The 7,500-nt window shown below is 45.2% G+C and overlaps 1 protein-coding gene across 1 annotated transcript in view; it reads left to right on the forward strand.

Moving 5' to 3' along the window:
* Positions 1–449: 449 nt before the first annotated feature.
* The window catches only part of dennd4b (DENN/MADD domain containing 4B), a 28,257-nt gene continuing 21,206 nt past the window's right edge, over positions 450–7,500 (forward strand). The window contains exon 1 of the mRNA XM_010749377.3: positions 450–577. The gene's annotated coding sequence lies outside the window, so the exon portion shown is untranslated. The remainder of the gene's footprint in view (positions 578–7,500) is intronic.

Below are 7,500 nucleotides of genomic sequence, written 5' to 3' on the forward strand. Positions count from 1 at the left end.
TGTTTTAAACATTTGGATGTTTTTGTGAATAATTTAAAGGTCCGGTGTTTTCAGCAGCTTCTCTGACAGCTGCAGCTGCGTCACCGTCACGCAATAACACCGGAAACAGAGGCGCTCTGGCTTCAAAATAAAAGCATAAAACATATAATTACTCTTACTCTGTTATTTAACAAACCAATAAAGCGTGTCAGAGCTCACCACACCGCCTCGCTCAGCAGGTTCAACAGGTTTTAATGACACAGTAAGATTATGAAATAATATCCACGATATGATACATGATATATAACACGTGCATAATAAATACTGTGCAGGATTACACACTATAAATAATATACTATGAGTATAAATATGATATATAATATATGATGTGAAGCAAAGGTGACAGAAAATCACTTTTAATATCTGAAGTACTTCCTGTGTTCGCGCAGGACCTTTACTTTGAAGGTCGTCACCGGAAGCGCGCGGCGGTGTCGCGCTAGCTTCACGCGCTGCAGCAAACATGGACGTCACATGTGAGAGCGCGAGCTGAACATGAGCGTGCCGCACACCTGCGGGAACAACCAGCCGAGACAACAAGGTACGGGACACACCGACACACCGACACCGACCGAACCCGCGGCAGAACCGGAACCGGGCAGAACCGGAAGGTTTGGACGTGTAGCCCGCCTCGGCTAACAGGCTAACGCAGAGCTAGCGTCGTTTAACGGTGTCCTCGGTGAGCCCATTATCGGACACGCCTCCCCGTTAAAACCGAGCCGCTTTCTTTCTTTCGTTTCGTTTCTGTGCGTGAAACCCGCCAAACTGCGCGTGATCCGCTGTGTTTAATGCGTGCTCTGCGTGACAGTCACGTTAGCCAGCTAACCTGCTCGTGCGTGTATCCAAAATAAATAAACGTTTTTTTTTTCTGTTTGTCACTTTGAACCGTGACAAACGGTGTTTGTTTTTTTTTGTTTTTATGTTTGGCGCCTTTCAGCCGGTTCATACCGGAAAAATCCAGAAACAAACAAAAACAAAACAAACGGAATATTTATGAGAACCCAACACTGCGTCCGATAATGGAACCAGTCCAGTTAGTGGTTAGACTGCGCTGCAGCGACCATCGTCTGTCTCACACACACACACACACACACACACACACACACAGTGACGCAGAGCTCATTAACGCACGCGCCGCGTTCACTTTATTTATGATGTCACTTCCGGACGGTTTAAAGTCTTTTTTTGATTTTTTATTAATGGATTTTAAATTATGTCCGATAATGGAACCCTCCGCAGGTGTTAAATCTCCAGCAGCTGCTCGGGCCTGTTTGTTACAGCGCAGCCTCAGTGGAGACTGTGGGGGGTTAACATGAGAGCCTGTCTGCCTGTCTGTCCGTGCAGAGGCTGAAGACAGACAGACAGACAGACAGACGGCATCATCACCTCCTTCACGCTTAAAACAGACAAAAAATAAAAAATGTTCTGATGCATCAAAATAAAAACCAAATAAAGCCGGTTTTTCAAAATAAAAGCAGGTTGTTTTTTTGGTAAAAAATAAATAAATAAATGTCATATGCTTCAGTGTTATAAACAATAATCTACCATCAGTTCATGAATATGAGACGACGTTCACGTGTTCAGACGCAGTGACGTCACACTGCTGTCAGAGCTGCACGGTGCCAGATCGTAACGGTTCCTACTGTACTATAAATTCTACAGGACGGTCCTACTGTGGATTACTATCCTACTATGGATTACTATCCTACTGTGGATTACTATCCTACTGTGGATTACTATCCTACCGTGGATTACTATCCTACCGTGGATTACTATCCTACCGGTGCCAGTTTCCGCCTCTGACTCCTCCCGGCTTCTCACTGCATGCTACTCCATGTAAACAAACCAACATGGCAACTTCTGCAACCGACCTCCACAGCTGCTGAGTGATTGGCTGTTTGCCTGTTACTGGTGACGTCCGGGGATATGATAGGCTGTTTGCACACGCTGGCTCCGCCCGTCTGTTAGCTGATTGGCTGTTCGTGTGTTTCTGTCTGGTACAGTATCGTGATACTTTGTCTAGAATAGTATTGTGATACTTTGTCTGGTATAGTATCTGATACTTTGTCTGGTACAGTATCGTTATACTTTGTCTGGTATAGTATCTGATACTTTGTCTGGTACAGTATCGTTATACTTTGTCTGGTATAGTATCTGATACTTTGTCTAGAATAGTATCGTGATACTTTGTCTGGTATAGTATCGTGATACTTTGTCTGGTATAGTATCGTTATACTTTGTCTAGAATAGCATCGTGATACTTTGTCTGGTATAGTATCTGATACTTTGTCTGGTATAGTATCGCGATACTTTGTCTGGTATAGTATCTGATACTTTGTCTGGTATAGTATCTGATACTTTGTCTGGTATAGTATCGTTATACTTTGTCTGGTATAGTATCGTTATACTTTGTCTGGTATAGTATCGTGATACTTTGTCTGGTATAGTATCGTGATACTTTGTCTGGTATAGTATCGTGATACTTTGTCTGGTATAGTACGTGACTTTGTCTGTGGTATAGTTCGTGATACTTGTCTGGTATAGTATCTGATACTTTGTCTGTATAGTATCTGATACTTTGTCTGGTATAGTAACGTTTATTACTTGTCTGGTATAGTTTCTCTTTGTCTGGTATAGTATCGCGATACTTTGTCTGGTATAGTATCGCGATACTTTGTCTGGTATAGTATCGTGATACTTTGTCTGGTACAGTATCGTGGTTACTCATTTTGGTATTGTGACGACTCTATCTGCTGCAGCCAATCAGACGCTCAGACTGTCTGAACTCGGACCCTCGGCCTGTCGTGTTCTGACTTTGTTTGATGAAGCGGCTTCTGAATCCGAGTCTGACGCCGTGACACAGAAACAAAGTTTAGGTTAGGCGACATCGACTGTGAGTGAGAGCGAGCGAGCAGCGGCCTGTTGTTCCACTCCTCTCCTGCTCTGTAACAACTCTGATCTGTTCTCAAGCTTTCAGTTGAGATTGTTGGCAGACGACACACACACACACACACACACACACACACACACACACACTGCAGGTGAACATGAAACCGTATCACTGCTGGGTGAGATAATATCGTCAGGACGTGTCGCCTCTTGTTGTGTCGCTGCAGACTGAAAACTGTGACGACCCTTCAGAGTTTAGTGACGGACACAAGTTCGTGAGAATCCGTTTGTTTAACGTATCGAATGTTTAAATGTTTCCTTCATGGAGGCTGATCTCGTGTTTCCCTCCGGACTTTAACGTAACATTATGTTATTGACCAGAACAGTGTTCAGGTGTTCACGCGCTGCCACAGCTGCCACAGTTTCCATCGTGGTCCGTCAGTCCTGCACTGAACCTCACAGCTGATGAACAGATGGTTCTGTTCAGGGTCGCGGGAAGCTGCAGCATGTCCCAGCATGCAACTGGGAGAGAGGCAGCATTGGTGAACAGATTTTCCAGGTTCAGCTCGTGCACGTCTGCGCTCTGTGCGAGGAAACAAACTCATGAAATCAACAGTGAGATCAACAGTGTGGCCTGCCGACTCGCTGCTCTGCATTCCTGCTGCGCTGCGTTCACTGACTCTTGTTTTCAGGAGGTTACGCAACATCCTCGATGGACACGAGCAGTGCTATCGTCCATTTAGACAAACGGGGGCTCCTCCGAGTTCATGACACTCTCCGAGGTCCCCAACACGCCCTTTTACACATTTCTAATACTTGATGTCATGAATACTTCCTGAAGGGTGTGCACACAGTGTTTTTCATGTTGTTAGACGCGAGAGGAGTTTGTTTAGATGATTAATGTGATTTAAAGGAACGCTGAGTTCAATGTTTCAATGTTTTCATCACGTTAGACCGTCTCTAAGTCGAGTTTTTGTGGAAGTTAGCATCGCCATGGTTCCTCCAAAAATAACACTTTATGAAATATAACACCAGAAACTTTCCATGGGAAGTTAAGCTGGGGAATTTTGGAAATATTCCAAATCGGAAACTCCAGGGGAATTTATGGGAATTAACTGTAAACTGTAATTTAAACAAACATAAATATGAATATTTAGTTTTATTTGTAAGTAGAACTTTATCAAGTCTGAATTATTTTACTGAACAATATTCTGTAGTCCACGAGCTCACATGTGTCTTCAACAGTCTCTGTGTGCTCTGGGCTCTAAAGTGTGGTCCAGGTACAGAAATCACCTGTGCAGGTAGGGGGCGTGGCCTCAGCAGCCCTGCAGTAAGCAGTGTGCTGTGTGCATGTGACTGAGGAAGAGCAGATATTCAAGTGGACCTGCAGGAAATCTGGTTGTTTTAGATTATTCCCTTTAATAATAAGTTCCATGTTAAGGACCAACCTTTAATTTTATAAATTCCCAGTTTATTCCCGAAAAATGGATCTGATGTGTTTGTTTGTTTTGATCACTAACCTGACAGAAATGTTGTTACAGTCATAGGTTAAATCGTGACCTCTGACCTGTGCACAGTCAGGCACTCGAGCTGTTGTCGATGTGTGTGTTGTCGATGTGTGTGTTGTCGATGTGTGTGTTGTCGATGTATGTGTGTGTTGTGTTTTGCTTTGATTAAGATCGTCTGCAAAACGTGTGTGTGTGCACTTGTGAACCTATCTAAGTGTGGACGTTGTAACACACTGACCAGCAGGGAGCCGTGAAGCTAACCGGGGACATGTTTATGTCCTCTTGTTGGACGAGATTTAAATCCTCCTAAAATCATCTCTGAAACGTTCTGGTAATGTTTTTTTAATGTTTGCCAAGAGGGGACCTGTGAGTGTTCATCTCAGTGCTCAGTAGTGCCCCTGCTGGCTGGAGCAGAGAATTGAATGACCCATTTCACACACGTCGATTTTTAACTCTCCGTCATTGTTTGAATGTCGTTCAGACTGTAGACGAGCCTTTAAACAGAACGTGTGTGTGTGTGTGTGTGTGTGTGTGTGTGTGTGTGTGTGTGTGAGCAGTCGGCCTCCGTCCTCGGCCGCCATCTGTGACAGAAAGCTGCTCAGTATTTTCTTGCCGCTCTGCCAAACTCGCTCACTCACACACGTTTCATCAGGACATAATTTACGTGTAAATAAATCGATCAATAAAGTTTAATGTCATAAAAAACAAATTTGTTTTTGTAATGTTAAAGGTTTGAAGCGAACATCGTGAAGGTGTCACTGTGGCCTTCTGGGTAATGTTCAGTGGATAAAGGAGAACATTAGATTATAGATTATAGATTATTTTATATGAATGTGTCACAGTCGCAGTTTAAACACATTATACTGAGTGTTCTTCAGTGTAGTATTGGTACTTCCTCCCCGCCCTGCAGCGTATTGCTGATCGTGCAAACCTCCACAAGCCACCTTGACCTGCGTCCACACACACACACACACACTGGGTTTATTTGCTGATATCCAGTTTCAGGATGTCCATTGAAATCCCTCTGCAGTCTGACTCTTCTTTCCTGCGTCCTCCCTCTGCAGACTGAGCGTGCAGTAATAACTCGTACTGAGACACAGAGCTGCAGACGTGTGTTCGTCACGTTTACATGTGCGAATGATCTGTGTGCACGACCTCGTCAAACATGTCTGATATTATTGGAACAGGAAGCCGGCCTGTTAATTTGAGTTTAATTAAGCGAGTATCTGATCCACCAATCAGCTCTCACTGTCGAGGAACCATGAAACTGCACCTCATTCCTACACAGCGAACGTTAAAATAACGTTGGTCTAACGTTAAAATAACGTTGGTCTAACGTTAAAATAACGTTGGTCTAACGCTAAAATAAAGCTGGTCTAACATTAAATAATGCTGGTCTAACATTAAAATAACGGTCTAACAAATAACGTTAGAATAACTTTAAAATAACGTTAAAGTAGCGCTCAGATGCAGTAGTTGTGTGTTCAGTCTCTGCAGCAGCACGTGTCGGTCTAAATGTGGCCTGTCTGTCAGCCTGTCTGTCAGCCTGTCTGTCAGCCTGTCTGTCAGCGTGCTGATGCTCTGCCTGTTGTTTACATCGTCACATGTGAGTTGGTTTAGAAGCGGCTGTGTGTCCTCTCAGTCCTCTCAGTCCTCTCAGTCGTCTCTGTCCTCCTCATGCTGCTTTCATAAGGTGAGGCGGCGCTCTAAATATAGACTCCAGATATTTAAATCTCCTTCAGGAGTCTCCTCCACTTTCAGCTCTGCTCGCCGTGTCCGTCTGTAATAATCCAGATCCTCCGCTCGCTCCTCAGTGATTACGTTTGGTTTCCAGGAGCTCAGTCTGAGTTTAGAGCTCAGCAGAGATCAGCAGACTGTCCCAGAGATCAGCAGAGATCTGCAGACTGTCCCAGAGCTCAGCAGAGATCAGCAGACTGTCCCAGAGATCAGCAGAGATCTGCAGACTGTCCCAGAGATCAGCACTGTCCCAGAGATCAGCAGACTGTCCCAGAGATCTGCAGACTGTCCCAGAGATCTGCAGACTGTCCCAGAGATCAGCAGAGATCTGCAGACTGTCCCAGAGATCAGCAGAGATCTGCAGACTGTCCCAGAGATCAGCAGAGATCTGCAGACTGTCCCAGAGGTCAAAGTTCACAGAGGAGGCTTTAAATAGCAGAACATGACTTGAGCATTTCTGCAGACCTCCAGTCACGTCTGAGTACAGACACAGCCTGCAGCATACATTATTTCGTTTATTCTATGTAACATAATGTTTTATAATCTGAAGGTAAAAAAGTCACAACATTTTGAACGTGACTCAAATCTGAATTGAATGAAGCCACACACACACACACACACACACACACACAGATGAAGTGTGCAGTTTGGATGAGGCCATGAATGCATCAGTGTCTGAATGTGTGGGCTCGTTGTTTAAAGTGAAACCAGCTGAAGAGTCTCTGTGTCTGCAGTGAACGCCTCGCTGAACAACAACAAGAGCGTCGACAGATATCGAAACTAACCCCAGTTTCTAAGTGACGTGTCAGTGTCAGTGACATGTCAGTAACGTGCCAGTGTCAGTGACGTGTCAGTGTCAGTGACGTGACGTGACGTGCCAGTGACGTGTCAGTGACGTGACGTGTCAGTGCCAGTGACGTGTCGGTGCCAGTGACGTGACGTGTCAGTGACGTGTCAGTGCCAGTGACGTGACGTGACGTGTCAGTGTCAGTGACGTGTCAGTGCCAGTGACGTGACGTGTCAGTGCCAGTGACGTGACGTGTCAGTGTCAGTGACGTGTCAGTGACGTGTCAGTGACGTGTCAGTGCCAGTGACGTGTCAGTGTCAGTGACGTGTCAGTGCCAGTGACGTGTCAGTGTCAGTGACGTGTCAGTGACGTGTCAGTGTCAGTGTCAGTGACGTGTCAGTGCCAGTGTCAGTGACGTGTCAGTGTCAGTGACGTGTCAGTGCCAGTGACGTGTCAGTGTCAGTGACGTGCCAGTGCCAGTGACGTGTCAGTGTCAGTGACGTGTCAGTGACGTGTCAGTGACGTGTCAGTGACGTGTCAGTG

Source organism: Larimichthys crocea, unplaced genomic scaffold (assembly GCF_000972845.2).
Source record: "Larimichthys crocea isolate SSNF unplaced genomic scaffold, L_crocea_2.0 scaffold110, whole genome shotgun sequence".
Taxonomy (NCBI): domain Eukaryota; kingdom Metazoa; phylum Chordata; class Actinopteri; family Sciaenidae; genus Larimichthys; species Larimichthys crocea.